At 34.9% G+C, this 26,500-nt stretch overlaps 1 pseudogene; it reads right to left on the bottom strand.

The window, feature by feature from the left end:
- Positions 1–2,331: 2,331 nt before the first annotated feature.
- On the bottom strand, positions 2,332–4,077 carry LOC144845649 (protein wntless homolog pseudogene; annotated as a pseudogene).
- Positions 4,078–26,500: the final 22,423 nt, after the last annotated feature.

Below are 26,500 nucleotides of genomic sequence, written 5' to 3'. Positions count from 1 at the left end.
GTTTCAAGTTTTGGCAAGAACTCTGGTCGAGAATGCTGTATGACAAGAAATCTTGATAGTTGTCTTTCTTCACTAAGTTTAATGGCCTAATCTCCAACTGAAATCTTTGTTTTATGCATCCATGTACCAAAGCTTTTGAATTTAGCTTTCATTCGGTCTCAAATACTATACTGATGTCAATAGAAAGTCGGTTTTGACAAATGTTTATATAAATCTTCATCGATGATTTTTTTTACAGATTATGGTACAACAAGTGAGGAAACTATGTTCTTTAATGGCGTAAGGTTCAAGTGATGGGTTTTTTTTCAACTCTAAAGCGTTCTTAGACACTGAGAGACATGCCTCCCTCTAGTTGGTAATGTTCTTTTGGTGTAATGATGGTGTTTAGGAAAGCCATCTCTCCAATATTTTACCATCTTTGTATGGAGCAGTTGCTATAACTGTCAATGTACTGCTCTAATACTACGTGCGTAGCAATTTCAGGATCTTTCTCCTTTGCACATCTGCTTTCAAATTTCCTGATTTCATTATCAATCGATCCAACAAATCCTGTAAAAGGTTCCAGTTTTCATTGAAAAACAAAGACCAGACTTCACTTTCATCTCGTCAAACAATCCTCCTTTATACGTTTAATAGAATTCGATCCAACTCGGCCCTAAACCGTCTCGGCCAAAGTCAAGTCGGCCCCAAGTCAAGTCGGCCTCAAGCCAACTCATTAAGCATTCTCACTAACAGTAATTCACAAACAATAATTTAAACATACATTATCTTAAAGTAATCAATTAGTATCGTATATTGATTAATATTGATTACCTTACACATCACTACTCAAGTACAGTACACATCCATATTACATTAGACACAATATTCAATATTAAATTATGAAGCTTCACTGGTCTAACAAGGAATAATTCATAAACTGATATTCAAACGAATTAAAGCACGTATACAAATGAGAAAAATACTTGAGAAAATGCAGAGTGCATGTTATTTTCAGCTCAATTTGATCAATATATCGATTGGCATACTCAAGGATGACAAACAAACTTACATACAAACATGTAATTATTATTATTTTTTCTAAAATATAAAACTTTATGCGAACAAAAAATGGTGTGCCCATATGGACATGATGGCATCATATTATCACTACCATATTTGGGAACATCACACTTTTTTTATCAAAATTAGTTTGATAGTGTTAGATAGAGCTTTATTAATTTTTCTGATTTGATAGCATGTGATTGACATACTTGCATTTTATCTCTGAGAGAACACGGATATTTGTCACAGTCAAAAACAGCAACATGCCTAATCTACATAAGCCTATACACGATTAGCTTCCGACGGAGAAGCCAGCAAGTAACATGCCTAATGTACCTAAGCCTATACACGATCTGGTTTAATAGAAAACATGGCATAATAATAAAACACAGGTAACCCAGTAACATCCCTAATAATATATAAATTTCCCAGAATATAATACGTGAAACATGAAGAATGCACTAATTCATAGAATACCATACTCTGACCTTTATTCCAATCTAATTAATTTTTTTATGTATGCATACAATTTTATTACATTCTTGACACAATGAAAATATATAATACATGTTATATTTCGATTAAACATTTCAACAATAAATTATCATCATGAATAATATTTTATGAGGGCTCAATATTTCACTTGTCTGGCATACAAAGTTGTATCAAATTGTTCTTATAAGACCGGGTGTCTAGTAGGCTTAGGACACAATTGCCTTAGTAATTAATAAAGAATCTATTTGGCCAGCCTTCATGACACAGAAAGGATAAATCCTAAACAAGGCATGTATTTTATTGCTTGGTATATGCATGGACCTAGGTTCATGGTATATGTATACTACTCTGGTAACACGATATCATGTACTATAAATATCAAGTTAGGTTAACTACACTCAATGTTATCTTAAATAAACGTTATATACAAATATTGGTGGGGGCCTTTAAAGTTACTAACTACAATTATTGAACAGCTTTCACTCAATCAAACTTACATCAAGTTTACAAACTTACATCAAGTTTACAAACTTACATCAAGTTTACAAACTTACAAGTTTATAAATAAAGAAAAATAAATATATTTGGCACTTTTTATTATGATATTTAATACTCAAGTTTTCAAGGAGAAATGTAATTATCAAGTTAGTTTTAGTCTGTGATTTGCATACATGTGTACATAATAAGTTGGACCACTTGTATGAGACACATTATACATTTTATATGGTCTTTGTATAAGAACATACAGTGTACCGTTATGCAATGAACACTCTTTCCTGATTTATTATCAAATTAGTCAATAGCGGTTTTTGTAAGGAGGTTCTTAAGCTCTGATTGGTCGGTTGTTGCTGCTGCTGATGCTGACGGTGGGTCATCAGACCCTGGCGTCGTGGATGTAGATTCCAACTGGAACTCCACATGACTTCCTTCGCTGCTGTCATCATTGTCAGAGGAGACTTGCTTGTGTGAAGGGGCATACAAAAAGATGACAGCGACCACATAGATGTTCCACATGCCATAAACACCGGTGAAGAAGGCGCTGCTAATCTGAAGTGTCTTCTCATGTCCCATTTTATAGTGATCTTCATAAACTTGACTCAAAATGAAGAAGATTACAGTGAGGGCAGCACATAACAAAGTGAACAACATGAAGAATTTGAATCTGAAAATCAAACCTTCATAATGAAGGCGTCTAGCTTTGGCCATGTGTGGAAGCGCCAGACGTTTAATACTGATGTTTCTGAATATTTGCCACACCATGAAACATAGAAACAGGAAGTAAGCACTTAAACAGATCCCAGCCATAACAAGAAATAGCATAGCCAGGTTTTTGCCTGTCTCTGTTGTCCATAAAGTAAAGAATGGATTTGAAATCTGCACTCCTCTTTCGCACATGTCAAAGACAAACATACAAAAACAACAAAAAGCAATTGTCCCGACTTGCTTCCAGTACGCACTCAATCTTGCTCGCTCAACTGTGTCCATGAGATGTTCACCAACAAATATAATCCAAGACGAGAGTAACGTGGCATAAAAGATTCCTTGACGTATGTCACTAATCAGCAACATGTATGGGATGTTGAACCAGAACGTGAACCATTCAATTGGTATATTTAGGAAGGTAATAGAAATTCCCAGAACCATAACAAACTTTTCCATAAGAACTGGCGATCGATTTAACTTGGAGATTCTTAGCCAGAACCAGATGAGGAAAACAAGTGGAATAGGTGTCATGACAGACTTCATTGTCAGCCATACTAAAGTAAAACCACCAGTTTGATGAATCTCAATGATCCAAATATCAGTGATGCTGCCTAACTTAGTGTTGTACTTCTGTTCATTGGTTTCTTTGTTAAATTCTACCGGTAATCGAATATTGATTAGGTACTGCTTATGATGGCAGGTGCTTAATTCAAAGAACGGTAGAGGCTCACAATTATACGGGTCACCGTCAACTGGTCCTTCGTCTTCATTCGAGTGCAGCAGACATTCAAGTTTTCTTGTTTCTGTTACTCTAGTAAGTTCTTTCCAATCTTCATAATCACTATCTCTGTAACCAACACGCACAATCATTGTAATTTCTTCTGGTGCATCGGGAACAGTTAACTTGTACTGTGTTTCCAATCTGATCATGGTCAGTATGAATTGGAAGCTACGACTCATATTATACGATCTATGTGGCATTCGTAACGAAAAAACGATCTGATTCGCATCAATGTACTTCCTTGCTGCCTCTTCAAAGTTAGCTACTTTGGAACACTCTCCAGGTCCGTTGGGTATAAACCATTTATGAACGTTGTCGGCAGGGTCTACACATTTGGTGGTCAGGTGACTATTGGCATCTGTAGGTTTTGGTGCGATAAGTCCCCCGACCAAGAAACAAATTATCTGAACTATTAGCAGGATTACACAAAAACCGAACAACTTCTTGGTACTGAGATTCTCTAAAATAACACCAGCCATGATTCTAAATGAGAAAAAACAAATAATTTACTGAAAATGTATGGATATCCGTAGGTGGTCGTTTTCTGCTTTGTTTAGCGGTTAGATTTAATTACTTTAATGGGCAAACAAAGTTACAGATTGTAGAAGGAAGGAACGTATTTATAACGTAATATTCCTAGATATAATAACGTTAAAATACTTTTTTTAACGTATTTTTTGGTTTTAAAAACGTTATAATATTTCGTTTTTAATACGTGAATTTGTGGAATTTTGCAAACGTTGAAATAACGTTTTATTTCAACGTTTAAAACACAAATTTTAAACGTATATATATAACGAAATAATGATATTTAAATAACGTTAAAGCAACGTTTTTTGACGTATTGTATGGTTTTAAAAATGCAAATTTTTTGTATTAAAAACGTTAATTTGTCCAGTTTGAAACGTTTTAAATACGGTTTTTACAGGTAAATATAACCTAAAATGTCAGTTTTAAAAACATATTTTGTGTTTTGAGAGGTTTTAAAAACGTTAAAATTACATAAAGATAAGGTAATAATGATATTTAAATTAACGTCAAAATAAATTTTTTTTGACGTATTGTTTTGGTTTTAAAAACGCTATTTTTCATATTTAAAACGTTAATTTGTAGAGTTTTAAAAACCTAAAATATCAGTTTTTAAAACATATTTCGCTTTTTATGGGGTTTTAAAAACGTTAAAATAACATTATTGTAACCATTTGTGTTATATAACCTTTAATTTTAAAAACATCATAAACACGTTTCCTTTACCTTGTCGCTGTAGGCCGCGAGTTTCCTAATACTGTACTACGTTGGTACGCCGCAACGGTCGTTGGTGCCAACGATGATTGTATCAGTGATACAGCTTCTTTATTGAGAGGAGCAGCATCCAGAGAACCTGTGCACACAATACCTAAACAAAAAAATTTCCAAATGTAAATCTGACAAGAAGGAACAATTAACGGGGTGAGGCTAAGGTCAAGAAAAGACTTTAGAGCACGTAAAAACTCCCCTCTTGATAGAAAATCTGCCAAAATATTCTAGACTCCATGAATGTGTGAGGCACGGAAATGTACTGTATAATGTAACGGAGGCAAACCAGAACCAAACGGCGTATAAGTCGTAAAAACAGCAAATCTTTAGCGGATTTCTTATTGATAACAGCAACAACTGCTGAATTATCACAGAAAAACAAGATATAGCGGTTAGCTAATGCCGAGCCCCAAACTTCCATGGCGATAACTATTGGAAATAATTCAGGAACAGCAATATTCAAATCGCCGAACAAATGATTCCCTCTAATAAAAAACGGACCACGGGCATTTTAGTTACCGGGTTTTTTTTTAAGGGTTATTCCATTCGAAAAAAATAGGGGTGCATTTTGCATTAAATCGTGGATTGTATTTGACCAACAGTTGATCCAGAACAGACTGGTGACGTTTCGAATGTTCCACTTTAGCTACGGGGATTCATTATTATACATTGGATTTTTGTAGGCCTACACTTTTTATGTGCAAATATATATTTGAACATTTTATTTATATTGTGTTTTTGTAAAGTCATTTTATGTATACATTTATAATGTATGTAATATTTCATTGCAGAGTTGTAACTTGAGGCTATTGTAGAATCAAACTATAGAAAGAATATAAGAAGCAATATAAATACGTTATTTCAAGTATCAACATCCATATATTATTTTGTTTACATTTAATTTTAACTGTTATATTAGGCCTATGTAATGCGTGCTTGAGACTATGTCTAGCTAGTGCAACTTGGAAAAAAATATAAGAAGCAATAAATAATACGTTATTTCAAGTACAGTAACATCCATATATTATTTTGTTTACATTTAATTTTAACTGTTATATTAGGGCTATGCAATGCGTGCTTGAGACTATGCCTAGCTAGTGCGACTTGGAAAAAATATAAGAAGCAATAATACGTTATTTCATGTACGTAATCCATATATTATTTTATTTACATTTAATTTTAACTATGTTATATTAGGCCTATGTAACACGATGCTATAGAGACTTGGCCAGTCCCAATAAAAACAATGAAAGCCATATTATAACAACAATGGAGACGTAAATGGAAAGCTTTGTCCATTATCTAGCCAATGAGTCATGAATCAACGCCCTATAATTTCTTTAGTAACGTAACCACATCTCTTCTCCTAATGTACACCATTCCCCGAAGTTCTTTACACGTTTTTATCTATTTTTACACCGGAGTCCTTCTTGACAATAATCTATAAATCGTATTTTGGTTTTATTGGTTTCACTGATTACGGAAAACCGCCGCGCAACCGTCGGCATAAATTGACTGAAGTTTTTGATTAATGACAGAGACCCGATCGTTAAAGGTGTGACCCACACAACGGGGATGCCGTTTCAGCATTTGGCTAACTAGCACACGTTGACATTCTACACCAAGCCCAAGGAGATTAACAATGTTTTGGACAATTGAATCGTTTGAACGTTCACCAATATCATTTTCGCCGATGTGAATGTAAACAATGTCTGGTGACGTAGACAAATCGAGGAAAATTGTACACTTTATTGATAGTGTTTTGGATCTAGGCGCATGCCAGAAAATTCCGATTCCTCACAATAAACGACAAACGAATGTCCGCACAGGCTTACCTCACACGTCGTCGTTACCATTCTATTATACTAAGCCAAAGATCAAGAGAACGTACTCACTTACGTCAGGATGTTGAAAGCTTTATCTTGAATATTAAACCAATGTCCTCGTTATGGAAAAAAACCAGTTAATACGTCGATAAAAACACAATCTGCAACTTCGACTCGAGTACAGTATTTGAAAGAATCTCTAAATGTGACTCTTAAATGTGTCCAAAAGGACAAAAGACACCCAAGACAAAATAGCTATGTTAAAATCTGAAGACAACAATCGTTAGACGTGTTACTTCAAATGAGTCCAATGAGAGAAAGAACGCACATGTAGTAAGCACGCTATAAATTACCCACGCTACACAGAATGCAATCACATAGCACATCCTACACAAATGCCCGCCCTCATGCGATATAATAATAAGATGATTTAAATTTAGTTTGCATAATTGTGGATGAGCTTTCCACAGAGTTTCAGTAATTGATGTTATCTGGGACCCGGAGTCTATTAACGACCTATAGGTGACGCCATTAATTTCTACGATATCCTCATTAGGCTCTCCTATAAGAGAACTACGAAAAGAGGAAACATTATTAGAAGTATTTACCTTGTTAAGGCTTACTCGTGGTGTTTGTCTCCACCGTGGAACATTGTAGTTTAACGGAATTCTGCATCCAACGGCAATAAGACCTTCTTGTCCGCACCTTATAAGTTCTTGATTTTCATCTTGTTGGGCACTTATGAAATCAGGTCTTGCTTGGGCTTGTTGTATAGACAGCAGTTGTGTAAACTGTTCTTTTAAATCGTTCACTGCTTTTGTTAAATTGTCTAGTTTCGTTTTTTGTGGACGGTCAACTTGATTTGACTGTTGTTGTACAGTTTTTGTAGTCTTGTTCTCCCGTTCCATAAGACGGAGTTCTGCTTTTACCTCTTTGAATATCATAGATCTTGGTCTCATGGGAGGAAGTCTCTGTGTTACATGCGCATCTCCTACTCCCCTCATAAACTGTTGCGTCAGCATAATGGTCGCCATCAACCATTGTTGATGTTGCACTCTTTCTTCCACCTCTCTCAGAAGTCCTTCTAGCTCTACGGCATATATTGAAGGAGTCTCTGCTGGATATTGGACTCTTTCATAGAATTCAGCAAGCGGATCTCCGGCAAAAAACACCTCACCAAATTGCGCTTTCAGTTCCTCAAAGGCGTTCTGTGAGGTCTGTTCCGTTTGCGGAAGATTTAATTTTTTTTTACAGTTTTCTTGCCCCTCCCCCTAAATACCACACTATGGTATTAAATTGTGTCTCTATTGGCATCCGAGTATATAAAAATGGTTAATCCTATAAACAAATAGAGGACCACAGGCATTTCCCGATTACCCTATCGAGAGTAATTGTGGTGTCTATTCACATTTTAAGTCGAAAAAAAATCAACACAATACTTAATAGCATTCCAAAATGCTGTAAATCAATTAAAAGTAAAAGAATCAAAAAGCTAAAAGTAATGTATACCACACTAACATAAATATTCTTGTTGAAATGTAACCAAGTACCATCCGAGTGGTAGAGAGGAGTAGATAAACATACTTGGCCCAGGGTTGTCTGTGGAATTGCAGTTGACAATTTGTTCAGCCGAATCATGAAAGGGTTGATCCTGTGGATTGACTTAATTTGAATTAACAGGCTTATCCGCGAAAATGTTCTCTACAGTTGAAGCTTGTAGAAACTCAGCAGCAGCATCTGGATTAAAAGGATATATACCCGTTGCAGAAAACCCGCTTATATGTAGCAGCAATACGCATCTTTCAATATTCCGTAAAAGTTTAACCGTGTTTTTTCCTGGATTTTTCTTAAGGAACTTTTCACATGCTTTCTTGTATTCAGATTTCAATGATTGGAAAACAAATTTACCCAAAGGTTACAGATGATTTTTTGTGTTCGGTGGAAAGGAGCACCAACAAAAAACTTTCTAAACCACATGTCAAACAACTCCGTATCAATGAACAGTGATTTGCTGACACCAAAGAAAGAATCGGCAGGAGCATTCTGCATTACAGAATAATAATAATAATAATAATAATAATAATAATAATAATAATAATAATAATAAATAATAATAAATAATATATTTATACAGGATAAAACAATCAGATAACAGTGTATCTGTTTTACATTGTGGTCCTGTCTTAATCAAAATATACAAAAGAGAAACTTAATTAAATATAATACATGTCAGTTTTTTATGAAAAGAAATGAGATTTGTATCTAGCCTTAAAGGACGTAATTGTTGGTGCCGATTTAATATTAATTGGTAAATTGTTCCATATTTTTGCGCCTGCAACTTTAAAGGACGAATTCATTTTACTAAGGGTGTATTTAGGTATTGTTACATTCAAATTTTCTACTCCACGTGTTAAGTGGGTGTGAATATCGCGAATCAATTCAATTTCATTTACTAATCTAATTGGTGCAAGGCCGTAAACACATTTATACATTATACATGCTAGGGAGAAATCTCGTTTCTCTTCAAGAGTTTGCCACGATAGGTTCTGGATGATGTTGTCACCCCTTACATTAATATAATCGAAGTTGTTAGTTACAATTCGAGCAGCTCTTTTTTGATGTCGCTTTAAAATATTTTTGTTTAACTCTGTCGTATTTCCCCAGACTGTTATAGCATAATCACTACAAGGCTGAATTGTACTTATATATAGAGTTTCCAGTAACGGTTTACTTAAACTACTAGCCATTTTACCTAGCATTGTTATTTTATATCCAATATTTTTACTAATACATTGAGTATTTTGTTTCCAAGCCAACATTTCATCGATTACGACTCCCAGATACCTTATACTATCAACTTGTTCTAATTTACTGGTTCCAATTTGTATATTTAAATCATTACTGTCAGCTGTATGATTGTTTCTTAGTAACATAACCTTTGTTTTTTCAGTATTTATAGAGAGGTGGTTGCCATCATACCATTTACCAATGTTATCAATAATTATTTGTAATGAATCATTTACTATCTTAGCAGTATCACCTGAGGTGTAAACCACAACATCATCAGCAAAAACGCTGCAAGTTCCATTTACTATAGACTGCGAAATATCATTTATGAAAATGAGAAACAAGATGGGTCCCAGGACACTTCCTTGTGGAACACCAATATTGATTTCTTTAAGTGTAGATTTGTTATTGTTACAGTATACAAACTGTTTTCTGTTTTTTAAGTAATTACTAAACCAGTAAACAACATTTTCATGGAAACCATATTTGTAAAGCTTAAATAACAAAATTGAGTGATCTATCGTGTCAAAGCACTTGGATATATCTAAGAAACAAGCGCCGACGACCTCTGAGTCATTAAAACTTTCTAACCAATCATCAACAACTCTGTGCAAGCATGTTACAGTAGAATGGTTTTTCAAAAATCGCTCAGTCGCTGGCCTTTAATAATCAAGGGTGGTAAATAACCCTGCAGCATTTGCACAGGCTAGCACTATTACATTCTCACTCTGTTTCCACTTATTTTACACTGGATAGTTCTCTATCTTGATCTATCTTGAATCTTTGATAGATTGTGCACCAAACTAAGTTTGGTTTCATCGGCATTATATATCTGTGATGGCTTGTTCTTTAAATCCAGAATTTTTCATGACGTCATTCTTTACAGATTATGGTACAACAAGCGAGGAAACTATGTTCTTTAATGGCGTAAGGTTCAAGTGATGGGTTTTTTCAACTCTAAAGCGTTCTTAGACACTGAGAGACATGCCTCCCTCTAGTTGGTAATGTTCTTTTGGTGTAATGATGGTGTTTAGGAAAGCCATCTCTCCAATATTTTACCATCTTAGTATGGAGCAGTTGCTATAACTCTGTCAATGTACTGCTCTAATACTACGTGCGTAGCAATTTCAGGATCTTTCTCCTTTGCACATCTGCTTTCAAATTTCCTGATTTCATTATCAATCGATCCAACAAATCCTGTAAAAGGTTCCAGTTTTCATTGAAAAACAAAGACCAGACTTCACTTTCATCTCGTCAAACAATCCTCCTTTATACGTTTGATAGAATTCGATCCAACTCAGCTCTAAACCGTCTCGGCCAAAGTCAAGTCGGCCCCACGTAAAGTCGGCCCAGGTCAACTCGGCCCCAAGTCAACTCGGCCTCAAGCCAACTCGGCCTCAAGTCAACTCGGCCTCAAGTCAACTCGGCCTCACGTCAACTCGGCCAAAAACTAATCCGTCAACTCAGCCCCTAAAAAGTATGGAACGCAAAAAGTGCTAATATAGTAGTTAATATTATAATGGCAGGATATCATCACAGTAGGCCTACGGTTAGGTCTAGGGCCCGCCTAACATAATAGACGAAATAAAACGGAAAATTCAATATAAATTTAATAACACACTGGAACTGGTTGTGTTTCGTTTAATATAATAGGTAGTGTTTATTTATTGTTTAAAATAAATAAATATTTCTTCACATTTTGTATACAGGAATAACTGTCGACGAAGACATTTTAATGATAATATTTAAACAATATACTTTGGTCTAACATACAACAAACATAATAAAGATTAATGTATTTCTTTTATTATTACATTCATTAAATAGTAATTAATAAAGTAATCTTGCTATGTTATGGTAATGAAGTACCATAACATAGCAAGATTGTAGAATTACGCCTAATGATCCGATGTTCGTTATCTATTTTAGAAGAACTCGAATCATGTAATGATTGATAATGACAGAAATTAATAAACACCATTGACGTAAACGAAACATGGAATGGAAGTAGGTAAGCACGCTATTTTAAAAATAATGTGTGATGCAGCTTAAATTCTTTTCTCTGGAAATCAGGTGGTCAACATCACGCTAATTGTTTACTGATACTTGTTTTGTCTCATCTCTTTCTATTTTTAATTTTAATTTATTTTAGTTTTATAAATGTCTAGAGTCTGCTAGTAATCTTGTTCTTGTTTTTACTTTACAATATATGTTATTGAAACTGCTTAAAATAAATGAATGAATCTGACAATAATCTATAATGCAATATCAAGTTAACTTTCTTTTTTTTCTCACTTTTTTTACAAATTTATGCATCAATGTTTGCTTATTTGTATCACACAAAATATATAATATATATACAATAATGTTTAGGAATTCCGTTGTTTAGGACTCAAAAAATGTTTTAGTTTTTGCTTTTTGATGTTTCCATAACATTGACATCGTCATTGTACCCCCGAAGGAATGAATGTGTGTAACGATTGTTACTGTAATATACCATTTTAATGTCACATAATATTTATTCACTTTGACCGTAACATTTTGCTAATAATTTGAGAGAAAATATATTTTACTGTATTAATCTAAATATCTATATAATGTATATGCCTAGGCCTACTAAGAATATTTCGATTCTTTCTGGGAACATCCTTGTATCAAAATATAGATCTAACAAACACATTACTGAGGGTTCTTACCAAGACTAACCAACCAACCAACAATATAAATAAATACTAGGCCTAGGTCTACCTATCAATTAAACGACCCAGTGTCTTATAATTTACATTGAAATTTCCATTATTTCGTCTATTATGTAGGCCTGCCATTGTAATAAATGAACTACTATATTAGCATTTTTTTGCGTTCCATACTTTTTAGAGGCCGAGTTGACTGATTAGTTTTTGGCCGAGTTGACTTGAGGCCGAGTTGACTTGAGGCCGAGTTGACTTGAGGCCGAGTTGACTTGAGGCCGACTTGACTTGAGGCCGACTTGACTTGAGGCCGACTTGACTTGAGGCCGACTTGACTTGAGGCCGACTTGACTTGACGCCGACTTGACTTGACGCCGACTTGACTTGAGGCCGACTTGACATGGGCCGACTTGACTTGAGGCCGACTTGACTTGGGCCGACTTGACTTTGGCCGAGACGGTTTAGGGCCGAGTTGACCTGCACCGGTTTGGAAATTTCAGGAAATTCCAGCACCAGGTGGAGCATATCCTGTGTATTGTTGAAACTGCTGGTAACTTTTGTTGATTTGAGAATCTCATCACTCTTTGCATGTAGTGCAACACACCATTTGATAACTATAGGGTGCCATCGCATTTGTTTGTTTTTTGACAAGGCTTCCTTTTGCTGGTTGAACAACAATTCTGATGCTGTCCCCTTTGGTATTGCATCCTTTATAAAGGGTTCAGCCTCTTTAAAGGCTTTCTTCATTGCAACAGACTGTGTAGCGTTCAGAAAACTTGCTTCCCTCGCAAACATGTCTCTTACCTTTTTTTAAAAGTCTATTTACATTTCTCTTCAAAGACCTTTTCTGTCTTTGCTGTAGAGAAGACTTTTCAATTAGATGTCTATGCACCATATATCGTAGGTTTCTTGATTCGTCCAAAGCACCAGATGTATTCCTTTTACGCTGTTTGAACAAAATGCATCGCAAGTCGAATATCTGACTGTGTAAGCAATTCACATTTGACGTGCCGTACAGATTTGGAGTTTTGGCAATAGACAGATGTAGACATTTGCCCAAAAGGGCCAGAATTTTCACAAGTCGGTGTTACCACTGCACACTGTCCTCAAATATGTTTGGAATTTTGTTCACATCCATCTCCTCGTTCCCAACATATATCGCCTGTTGTCAACAAATGAAGAGCTGATATGCAAAAGGGCTTATATCCACTTTTTATTAATTCTGAGAAAACAGCAAAAAACTGATTAATAACCTAATTAAAAACCTTTAATATTATCAAATTTAGTATTAAATGGTAGATTTATGGTCTGTTATTAAAAATAACATAAGAATTCAAATAAATATTTTATCATAATTTTTATTAAAATATGGTCTTTTTTATTTTTTAAATAAACGGATGTAAGCCCCTTTACAAAACATTTTGCGAAAAAAACACAGTGTCAAAGTAGTAAACTACAATTTGAATCATTTAAATATAAAACAGTTTTTATTTGTAAATCTTTTTATTAACAGATATTTTTATGTACATTAATACATGATAATACATGATTTTTTCGCCTGTTGTCAACAAATGAAGAGCTGATATGCAAAAGGGCTTATATCCACTTTTTATTAATTCTTAGAAAACAGCAAAAAAATGATTAATAACCTAATTAAAAACCTTTGATATTATCAAATTTAGTATTAAATATAGTAAACTACAATTTGAATCATTTAAATATAAAACAGTTTTTATTTGTAAATCTTTTATTAACAGATATTTTTATGTAAGTTATTAAAAACTAAGATATCTTAGTTTTAAACTAAGATATCTTAGTTTAAAACAAAGATATCTCTATTAATAGAGATATTTCTATTTAAAACTAAGATATCTCTATTAAAAACTAAGATATCTTAGTTTTAAATAGAGATATATTAGTTTTAAATAGATATATCTTAGTTTTAAATATAGATATCTCTATTTAAAACTAAGATATCTCTATTGAAACTAAGATATCTCTATTATTAAAGATATCTCTATTAATAGAGATATCTTAGTTTTGTTTCCGGTTCAGTGTTTTATGGGTTCAGTGTTTTATGGGTAATACGATTTTCCATCTGTGACTGAGGTATGGTCATATTCCCATATTGTAACAATATCTTATCACAGTCCCAGTTGTAATATAAGAGGCTATAATGAAACAAAAGGGAACAGAGACAGAAACAGGATGTTTGTGAAAAAAATGATGATACTTCAAATTAGCACATATTATAATGAGCACATAAACACGTTTATAGAGATATCTCTGTCAATAGAGATATCTCTATTAATAGAGATATCTCTATTTAAAACTAAGATATCTCTATTTAAAACTAACATATCTCTATTAAAAACTAAGATATCTCTATTGCTTGAATAAATGACAGCTTGGCGCACCATAGAGTAGGCAATTAGTGTCATTGCTGGCCCCAAAGAGAATCGGCTATTACAAATCACTGGGTGACATACATAACGATAGTTAAACTTAGATCGTTTCACATACTACAGAGGGCGCATATACGATTTTTCGACGTCGCTTCTCCAAGTGGGGGAGAAAAGAAGAAAACGCAAACAGAAAGATTTGGCACAACAAGCCAAGCGTTTATATATCACATTAGATGGCTGGTTTCATAATAATAATAATTGTCACCATGAAAATCACGAATGAACAATTTGGACCGAAGGTCTAGCTTCTGTCTTAGGTATGCAACAAAAGGGAGTCTCATACAACATGTACCGAATGCAAAATCAAGTTTATTCTTTTCTGATCAATTTCTTATAAAACACAAACAAACACAAAAACCATGGACCTCAAACAAGTGAGTGACCACAATTCAGGGCAATAGTTTAACGCTATGGATAATAAATTAAAGTAAAGTATGACCTAATTACCAGGACTCTCAAAGTAAGATAATTCTTATCAATAACATTAAATTTGTTATAAATCTGAACTAATATATTACGACGTCTCCAATTACCAGGGTGTCTGCAATAATATTACCCTTCTCAACAACTTTACAGTAATTGCCACTCAAGGCTTACAGAGTAAATACTAGCTTCAGTGTGGTACCTTCCCAACACTTATGTGACTTAAATGTCAACAATCAACTGTTATTACACAATGCAATTCAAATAATATAGAAATATACTAGGCCTACTGCTTATTATTCTGATACTGTGGATTTACAACACCCAGTTATCTTTTCGAGTGTCCAAGTTTCAGCTACAGTTCCACACTCTAGCTGTCTCTTCTTTCAGTGGTTAACGTGGTTAAAATGGATGTTGCTTTCAGACTTCCTCCGGTTGTACCATTTACAAATTGTTAAGTGTAACTTCATGTACTTGTTTGAACGTAGGCGACACTTATTTGAATCAGACATATAAAGTCTGGTAGTTGAAGGGTTGAACCGGGAAAAAAAATGGTACAAAGCAAATTTTAACATCGTTGGAAGCGCAATTTTATGGAGACATATCCAAAATCGACAAAAATCCAACTTGGGGAAATTTTTTAGACGCGTTTTACTTTTTTTTTGTAAATTTACTTAAAAAACCACTCTTACAGTCATTATGATTGTATATCTTGGAAACCGCTAACTGTAGAGTCTTTAATTTGGTCTCTAATTGTTTGTTATGTACATATTTCTATTTGCTCTTATGAAATTCTTTGTCAAAAAATGGCGGGAAAGTTTATTTCTTGACATCTTGACATTTGACCTCATATTTCGATATCTCAATAAATACTGGGTGCACACATTTAAAATTGGTCTTAAATTTTTCGTAAAGTGAAAATTTCTATTCAGGCTAATGACAAGTTTTTAAAATAAACGACATTAAAAAGGTCATTTTGAAACCATAAACTTGTATAATAACAATATAGAAAAGATGGAACATTTTGTAATAAAATCGACTTAATTATAAAATTAGGCCATACCATTCTTTTTCACTAGTCTTCATCTGATTCGTCAACAACCAATTCCTCTGAATTTTTGCAACTGTCCCCTCTGCAATCTCCACATGATGTTACGCATTTCAGTCCATTTTTAAGACATGAACATAAATTTGTACCACATGGGTTGTTGGATGATAATTTGCACGTGCAACGAACAAACTTTAGTAAAGTGTCTGGTGCTGCAGCAGAATCTGTCATGATTGGAGTTAGATGGGTTCCTTCACATTTCCAACCCCATTGTAAAGGGTCCAAGTCAGTATTTAGTTTTGACCACACAAGTATCTGTAAATGTACCCGCAGACTACGGAAATATGCTGCTCTCTCTCTCTCTCTCTCTGTAGGTGGAAGTTTTTTAGGCTCAATAGATGATTTTGATGCTACCATTTCCATAAATTTCACATACCGTAAGTTGTTTAAAGATTCATCAGTTTTTGCCACCGTAGATTATTTTAAATACTTCAAGTCCAGCTTTTCCAATATCTTCTGCTGTTGCACTCTCATCACTAATTGACTTGGATAACTGTTGTAATTCCTTTGAACTACGGATTTTCTTCAGTTTTTAGTTTTTCCTTGGCCAAATATGGCAGATGTCGTATCGCAGCCACTCCAAGCATGAGCGAATAACAAATGTGATGTTACATCATTGCCAGTATTCTTGACAAGATCACGAATTTTCCACAACTTTAGTTCTTTATTATATGACTGTTTCGCTTCAGAATGGAAGTATATATCTGCCATAGTTGGTACATCAGCAACACAAGCACGTCTGTGTCATCGGCTACCACACATCAACAGTACTCTAGAGCAAAAGAAACAATCATTGTATCAGCATCTCCGGTACTTGTATGAACTACATGCCCATCTTTTTTTAGGTAGCAGCTTAACAATTCAATGAATTGACATTTATTTTTCTCATTCGATAGAAATATGTGTTGATTACGATGTGCTTGCATTAATTCATTCAGTTGAATATCGGCGGATGTTCTTCCAACACGCCTTTGATGCTCATGGTCTTTTATTGATGGTCCCTTTTCATACCCATCAAACACAATGCATGAATCTCCAAAGTTTTTACGAACATAACTCACATACTGCATGGCTATATCTTTATATGTTGCCCCTTTTGCCTATTTAACTCTAAAACATACATTGTATGTTGGTTTCGTGTAAGTGATTGTGTACCTTTTATAAGTACATTTCCTAGTTGTGCCTTGTTTGGTTTCTTCATAAAGTTGTCCTTAAAGAGAGAAGTTTGGAACAGTTGTAAGTTCATATTTAAAATATGAGGTCATGTCCTCCTCTCTTTGCACTATTGCTATCAATCGGGTGAAGAGTACTGTTGGCACGGTGTCTTCACTATTGACAAAAAGTCCTATATCGCTAAACAAAAAAACTATAGAGGGCGCGCTCTCATGCAAACCTCTGAGTAAACAAGACAACACATGTGAATATTTAATGAACTTTGTCGACCAATAGATTTGTGTTAATTCACGATATCGCTGAATATTCATGAGAATAAAACAGTTGGTGACGTAAAAAAACTTGTAGAACCCGTATTCAAGGTTGCACGCTGTCACATTGTTGGAGAAGGTCGATATCAAGGTATGCCCTTTAATTTTTATGTTTTTACATGAAAATGTGCATGATTTTTGGGTAATGAAGGATACATTGTTTTCCACCAGTGATTAAAACATAATTTAGATTAATATAATGAGAAATTATTAAATAACGTGTATGAAAAGTAAAAATTTTTTGTTATGGTTAGTTTTTTTTCTACGATGCCGTTTGTACACCCTTCGCCCCTGGGAAGAGTGTATACCGTGTAGTGGGCCTAGCGCGTATGCGCGCCTGAGAATTGATCATTTCACGACGTTTCGCTTTCAGATCTTGCACTATGTCTAGGCCTAGCTACACGTGTGTATGTAAATAACTAAGGAAAGCACTATATTATTACTGTAGGCCTAATTCTTTTTTATTTGTTAATTCGGCTTATTATAGTAGAAGAAAAATTAACATTATTGAACAGCATAATAATAATAAAATAGAATAATAATATAGGCCTAGCTAGGCCTAAATAGACCAAGCTAGTACTAGGCCTAGAGTAGTACTAGTAGGCCCTACTACAACTACTAGTAGTACTAGCCTAGGTTGTCTTGTAGGCCTAAGCCTAATAATATTAATATTATTAGTATGTAAAACATTTAAATAGTAAAGGTAGGCAATACATAGTATAATATGTAGGCCTAGGCTAATTAATAATATATAAAATAAGTTCAGCTTTAGGCATTGTTAATGGTAGGGTTAGACTTAAACCATGGAGTTTTCTTTACTCCATTATAATATATATATATATATTATATAATTTATATATAACAATAAATTCTTCGAAAATCAATAATTTTATTCAACCAGTCAATAAATAATTGGTGTTATTTACATTTTAACATGGCTACTTATTAAATTTAATTAAATACAATTCAAATCATAATAAAAATATGCATTTCTTATTGCATCATTTATAAATTCTTCAAAAATCATCTATAAACCTTGATAATTCTTTAATTTATAACCAGTCATTAAATAAATGAGTGTTTGGTGTTATTTAAATTTTTAAAATGGTTTTTAATTTCATTATCAATATCATAAATTAAAAACCTGCATTTGTTTTTTGCAACATACATTTTTTTTAAATCATCAATAAACCTTGTATAGGATATTTTATTTGTAAATTTTTTACATACAATAAATTCTCATTCTTTAATCACAATGACAAATTTTGACGCAGTTCTCAGGGAATAATTTCACCAGTGTAGCATAGCAAAAAGCTTCACAAAACAACTTTATTGCTAAATTATGTAGTAAAAAATGCAACTACAAAACTATGTTTCTCGACTAAAAAATCAGTTTGATTATCAATAATATTGCAAAAAAAGTGTTGAAATGAAAATTTTCCCTGCTTCTTTATTTACAAAAAACTCTCTGTTTATACTTGCAACACAAAAATTGTGTTACTGTCTGCAAGTCCATGTCAATTGAATCTTCATTCTTCAGTACCTACAATAAATAAATTATTAATAACATTGTTGACTAAATAATTGTTGCAAATACTTCTGTAATTAATCATATACCAGAATAATAGAAATAGAAAATGAGAATAAAAACAATTCAAAAACATATTTAGATGTCTAATTACAGTTTCATTCTTCATTATACTTACTGTGTTTTCTTTTTTTAGGTGGAACTATTCTGTGATGGATTTCGGGGACTGTGTACACCATGTGATTTTTCATTATGGATTCCATTTTCTTGCCTTCTGAATTGACGCCATGGACGTTGCGGCTCTGTCGATTGAATGCTGCATGAATTTGCTCGCCACCTTGCTCACTGAGCAAGCCTAGTCCAACATGACATCTTCGAAGGGTTGGTACAACATGCACCTCCAACATGTGCAGTTTAGGTGAGATGTTATAACTTGACATTCTGGATACAAAAGTGTGTCCGAGCACTTTTGGCATCTCAGCTCAACCGTTAGCAATGATTGCTGGCTTAGTTTCGATGGCGATTTCACATCAACAATGCAAACAGGAGACAAACATTGAAGACAAGGAATTACATCTGCTTTTAGTGTACAAAACAGTTGGGACAAACAAATTGCACAAAAAGTATGGCAACATTTAGTCTCTAACATAGACAGAGACATAACATCATTACATACTTTACAGACATAAATATCATCAATAGCACTGTTTTTTACTTCAAATTGACTGTTTAATGAAGGTGATGAATTGTCAGGCTTACAAAATGTACCATTAAGATTTCGTGATCGCTGATTATGTTTCTTCATAGATCCGTGAATGTACTGATTTGTAAATAAAAAGCATGTCAAACATGATGATTGTTTATGACTTGTCCATTTGTATGTTGTTATCGGCTTGAATTTGTAACATTTTGATGTACAAGTAGCACAAATAAAGTTGGGGTGAACATTTTGTACAGATTCAATCAGATTGTAATATGGAAGAATGTCAGATCTTAAGTTCAGAATATTTGTTTTTGTATCATTTTTTTTAAATCTACAACCACATAAACGACAGAGACCTGTCATATAAGAAATATGAACATCCATACCTTTTTACAAAATATTTACAATACATTAACATACAAATACCATCTCAGCATGCAGCATTAGCCTAGGCTAGCTTGAAAATATTGAGCAAGTTTAGCAGTCAATTTCTACGATTTTAACCATAACAAAATTGTTGTTTTAACATATGTTGTTGATAAAGATGAAATGAGTCGGTCTGCAAAAATTCGGAACATGAACTGGTGGCTGCCACGTAAAACAGACGATCGTATTTAGCGCCCCATTATTCTAGGTGGCGCTGTTCATATAATTTGTTTATTCAAAACAAAAGGCGATATACAATACAAATTGCACCAAAACGAACGTTTTCTTTATTTTTAGTTTTAATATGCTGTTTATAATACATAAAAGTACAAATTTATTCAAAGAAATGCGTTATATATAATATCAGTTTTCTAAAATATACAATCTAGTACGTCTAATAATATAAACAAATCGACGGCGTAATCGCAAAACTCGCTGGTCACGCTCTACTGATCACGCAAGCTGAATAAAGGTTATGAGAATGCGCCCTCTATAGTACAGTACTTTTTGTCTGTATCGCCTATAGTTGAAGACAGCGTGTTGGATTGATGTGAACTGTCTGCTTATCCAATTTGATTCCTGGTTGTTGCAGGTGATCTAAAGAATGTACTTGCTCGCTACGTTTAATCGATGCCTCTACTACAACCACATTATCTAATTTTTTAAGAATTCTCTGTCCTATTTCCTCAGTTCTGTCACAATTTATACCATCACCATCAGATGAAGTTAATCCAGATGACAATGATCTTAATGTGTGTACATTTGAATTAAAGGGCTGATGGTGAATGAACCACTCCTGGATACTCAGAAGGTCTTTATAATCCCGATTTCGTCGTGAGGTACTCATTTCAATATGTTGCTCACTTGTCCTATGCTTCAATTTGGTCATTGTTGTCATGGCATCATGCACCCCAGCACATTTATGCATGCTATATATCCATTGCAAGTGGGCAATTTCAGTCATGCCTCTACCTCTTGCCAGTCCTCCTCTGATCTTTATGGATCTCATAATTACTTGTTCTATAGTCAGGTCAGTCCATATACCTGCCCAAAATCTATCAGATCTGCGAACAGTATGAAATCCATGTTCAGCAAAGCATTGATGAAGCCAAGGATATTCATTGGGTAATTCTAACATTAATTGTAGGTACAGTCGGGAACTTTTTGCATAGTTAATATGACCAGTTGCAGCAAATAAATTCATCATCTTGCCCACTGCTACAAGATGTAAGATCCAGTTTCCAGTTCTTTCTGATCGGATAAATAGCTTGAGTATTTCAACATACTCTATATATTGCAACCATAGCTTTGCTGTCCTTGATTTATCAGCAAGTTCATCTTTAAATTTCCCCAGAGCTTCGTCTAACTTCATCAATTCATATGAATCAGCAGATTCGCCAATGGGTATTACCTTATCCATTATGCCAGTATACAATACACGTAGCTTTTCAACATCATCAATGGTTACTTTTCCGTCAGTTGGCATTACTTCATCAATATCAATAGTTGATTGAATTGATTCTTCATTTCCTAATTCATCATCATCTTGTGTCATCTTGAATGTCAACATTAACATTATATTCAACATTACTGTCATCATGTATCTCATCAGTTTGTATCTCCTCAACTTCCTGCAGTGGGTATCCAGATTTCAAAACGGTCTGCATTAGTATTATTCACTAATGCTGCCTCAACCAGGAAATGTCCGCGTAATGCCCTGGAAACTGCTTTCCCAGACATAATGTGGAGAACAGCATTAGAGTCATATACTTTTTCCATAGCTTATTCTAATCCAGAGCCCTTCATCATCGATCAAATTGATCCTAAAAAGCTCATCATTAGGTGAAAACCTCTATCCTACAAACTATTTTCATAGATTTAGACTGAATGATGTCAACAGCTTTAAGCCACAGTGGTTGGTCGAACGTTATACATGGGGTCTGTATGTGTAATGCCAGTGCTTGCTTTTCTATGTATAACAAAGTTGAATATATGCACGTCTCATCTGTGGGATTTAAGTCAATAATTGGTGTGGAATTTGTAGAAAACAAAGTTTGCATAAATCCCGACCAATTCGGTCTCGGCTTTGTTGCGTTGGTGAACATCCATCCAGAATGCCAGAGTAAGTTAGAATAAAGTTCTGGTGGCAATGTATATGGAGTTTGTAAATGAAGAAGAGGTTTAAATGTGATTGAAGCCAGTCCTTGTTTCTGTACACCGTTGAACTGGTATATTGGCACACCCTTGTTATTGGTCAAGTCATTTACTTTCATCCGATTTTGTCTACATATTGTTCGTGACTTTGATGTAAGTGATCTTCCACTGCTTGGGGTTGACACAGCTATGATGCCCTTACCATGAAATGTCCCTTGTCCATCTAGTGTCGCTACGTTATGGTCAACATTATCACCAACCTATTGCGTGAATGTTCCAGGAAAGTATTCTGAAAGTACTGTAGGTTTTCCATTGATTCACTTTGAATTACAGATTGCTTATATCTGGTTACCTCATCATAACTAATTGAGAATCCTAATCTTGAAAGTTCATTTATTAGCCATTTCGATCCAAATACATGATCCATCTCCACACCTAATCCAAATAAAGTTGGGGTTATAACAGTTCTTGGACGGGCTGCCTGCACAATAGTATGACCGATGGTGTTCTGCTTCAGTTCTGATGGAATCAAATTTTTCAAAAAAGTTTGTAAATGACGGGGTATCCACATTTTGCCTCGTTCAATATTGCGGATGTCTTCATTCATGGGATATGATTCAGTGTTGTACTTACTTTCTCTTATTTCTGCTCGTAAGATATTTGCTGCAGCACATACAATTCGCTCTGATTCATCTTCAATGTTTTGTTTTCTCTCCGAGTACCATTTCTTATTAAGTATGTACTTTGCCATGTTTTTGAAACTAACAATATTCCCACGTCCTTCAACCTCCGCAAAGAAAATAAATTGTTTGTAACGTTCTTCTAGCTTTTGTTTTAGTCTTTTAACTTAGTATATTATAGACTCTTCAGCTAACTCTCTCATCTTTGTGTGTAATTCTGTAAGACTGTAGAGTTCTGCATCAGCGTCTAATTCCAGCCACTGGCACAGTTTTTCAAATCATTGCAGCATTTCTTGGTGTTCATGACTTCCTTGCTGCTTTTTTACATCGTCTTTGATGAGCTCTTTATTTAGCATAAAACGTGAAAAACAATCATGATGATAAACAGCTTCTGCTGCAACTAGATCTATACATCCATGCAGACGTTTTGCAATTTCAGAAGCCCAAGAGTCTGCTTGTGCTGCACATTTCTCCAAAAGTCTACCACGAATCGGTAATGATGTAACAATATGTACACGTGGTGTTCTATTTGGATGCCTAGTATCAACTGTGGTGGATTTCCCGCACAAAAAACAATCTCTCTTCCAGTTGAATGGTAAATCATTAGATCGTAGCCTTTTCACACTCGAAACATCATCCTCACGTTCTTCATCACGCCAAACTGGAACTCTTTTCATTGGTAAATTTTCCACGACATTTCTTATGAACTAATACTTTACCAATTGGTGTTATAGCGTTCCCATTGAACTGAGCTAGTGAGGGCGCTAGGCTGGTTGTCTTGGAGAAGTATCATGGCGGCCTTCATGTATGCAGCGTGGTTGTGCCTTGCCCTTTAGTTTCAAGTTTGTAACGATATTATTTAGAAATTGTAGATTCTTAAAGGTTTTCTATTGAGCCACAAAACTTCGGTGAGCTTTGGAGTTATAATTATATTATCTTGTTATTGAATGTTAATGTTATTAGTTGAATTTTGTAAGCCTAGCTAATAGCCCTAAATTACAGCCTACGACGGTGTGTTACTGTTGTTTACAGTACTGTGTTTTGCTAGTGCAGAGATTTGGGCCTAGTTGTGACGGGTCCATTTGATTATTGTATGTTGTTTGAATAACAATACTGTATAAGGAAATTGCTATACTTAGTGTATATTGTATTGATAAAGGACTTAGAATTATTAATTTGTTGATGTTGCTAAAGCACGGGTGCTGCACAAATTTTCATTGATTGATGTTTAATTATTGTTTTCTCATATTTAGTGAATCCCTCCCTCTCGATACGAAGTGACAGCGATATTGTATGCATTTTAAGAGCAAGATAATCAGGATTAAAGTTATATTTTGTTTCTCTCAACCAAGTTTGTCCTGTTTGTTTGTATCATACTTGCGATTGATTCCGTTGGTGGCGCTCTATAGTTTTAAGAAATTACGAACTCTACATCATTCACGAAGTTTTCCTGACACTTTAAGATGGATGCTGCATCTATGATAAGTGGGGCATCTTCGTCGTCTTCTTCGTCTGCCAGAGTTAGGGCATCAGCCAAGAAGGCAGCTATTAAAGTAAGATTAGCTAGGCTGCAGGAGATGGAGAAGACTGAAGCTGAAGAGTTAAGAGTTAAACAAAAGAAGAATAGAATTGAGCAGGAGACATTACTAGCTGAAGCAGAAGCTGAAGTTTATGAGGCATTTGATACAGGTAATGATTTAAATGGAGTAGGTGATTTACCTGCATCTGATGTATGGTGGCATCAAACAAGCATCCTCGATAAGCCGATTAATGATGATGCCACAGAAGCATTACTTCCTGATATAAGTCAAAGTACTCCACAAGATTCAAGAGCACCAATTACAGAATTGTTTACTTCCTTTTCCCAATTGGAAGGTATAAGTACAGAGAAATCACAAGAGCCAACACCAGTATGGCCTCAAAAGAAGAATAATGGTAAGGTTTCTGATAAACGTACAGAGCCACTTCATCAGAAACCAAAAGAGAAAATAAAACATTATATACCAATAGTTGAACACCAGAGTGACGTAATTAAGCAAGAAGCACCAGTGACAGTTGCAAATGAATGTGACCTCAGTGCAACGTTCCGTCAACTGGTTGATTCAATACGATTACCTCCAATCAGAGTAGATCTGTTCAATGGTGACCCACTCAAGTTTCCAACGTGGCTGGCAGCATTTAATTCATTGGTAGAAGCAAAGACATGTTCCAATTACGAAAGACTCAGCTTACTGGCACAACACCTAGCTGGGGAACCAAAAGCTCTTGTTGCAAATTATCTGCTTCTACAAACAGAAGAAGCATATGTTCAAGCCAAGAATGAACTTAAAAGAAGATACGGACACCCATCAGTGGTAGCTACCGCGCTGATAACCAAACTAAATGAATGGCCGAAGATATCAGCAAAGGATAATACGGCTCTGAGGAAATTTTCTGATTTTATTTGCGAAGTGGCTGCCGCAAAAATGACTATTTCGGACTTCGGAGTTCTTGATTACCCGCAAGAAAACATGAAGTTAGTTAGTAAGCTACCATACTATCTGGAAAACAAGTGGCGCAGTATAGTTAGTGCATCAATGGATACTTCAACCTTCCCAAGTTTGGAAAGGTTTTCGGAGTTTCTGAAGGCCAAAGCGAAGGAAGCAAATATCCCTATGTTCCAGACAGCCAACGCTCACAAGGAGCAGTTCACAAGTTCATCAAAGAGAGCATGTGCCACTTTGCCTACAAAGGTCTGTAACCTATGCAAGAATCCTCATGAGATAGCAAAGTGTAAGAAGTTCATAGAGTCTAACTACGAAAGGAAGTTAGAAATAATTAAAAACGAAAGGTTGTGGTTTTGGCTGTTTACGTCAGGGTCACAGATCCAAAGAATGTAGGCAACGCATGCAATGTGGAACCTGCAAGGGAAAACACCCAACCATCCTCCATCAAGAAAGACCTGCTCCGGTGAAAGAACAAAACAAAGTTGAGAAGGAGCAAGATAAAGCTCCGCCAGAGCAAACACAAGAAAAGAAGCCCGCTACGGTTCCCTCTGCTGGATGTAGTGACAATGATGGAGTCTGCACTATGGCAATTATTCCTGTCATTGTAAAGTCGCCCAAGAACGGCCGGGCTGTAACGACTTACATGTGTGTGTGTTCCTTGATCCAGGGTCCAGTGTATCATTCTGCACTGACCGTTTGCGAAATGAACTGGGACTTGGAGGACGAAAGGTGCAGATTACACTCGACACCATGGGAACGACTCAGGTTTTAAAGACTCATATAATCTCAAATATTGTTATTAGTAATTTGAACGGCGACAACGAGTTTAGACTACCAAATATTTATTCAAAGAATACGTTGCCTGTCACTAAGGAGCATATTCCAACACAAGATGATGTGAACAGATGGGATCATCTACGG

This window comes from Antedon bifida, chromosome 6, assembly GCF_963402885.1.
Source record: "Antedon bifida chromosome 6, ecAntBifi1.1, whole genome shotgun sequence".
Classification (NCBI taxonomy): Eukaryota; Metazoa; Echinodermata; class Crinoidea; order Comatulida; family Antedonidae; genus Antedon; species Antedon bifida.
The sequence above is the reverse complement of the archived record's forward strand: the minus strand, read 5'-3'. Positions and strand labels throughout refer to the sequence as shown.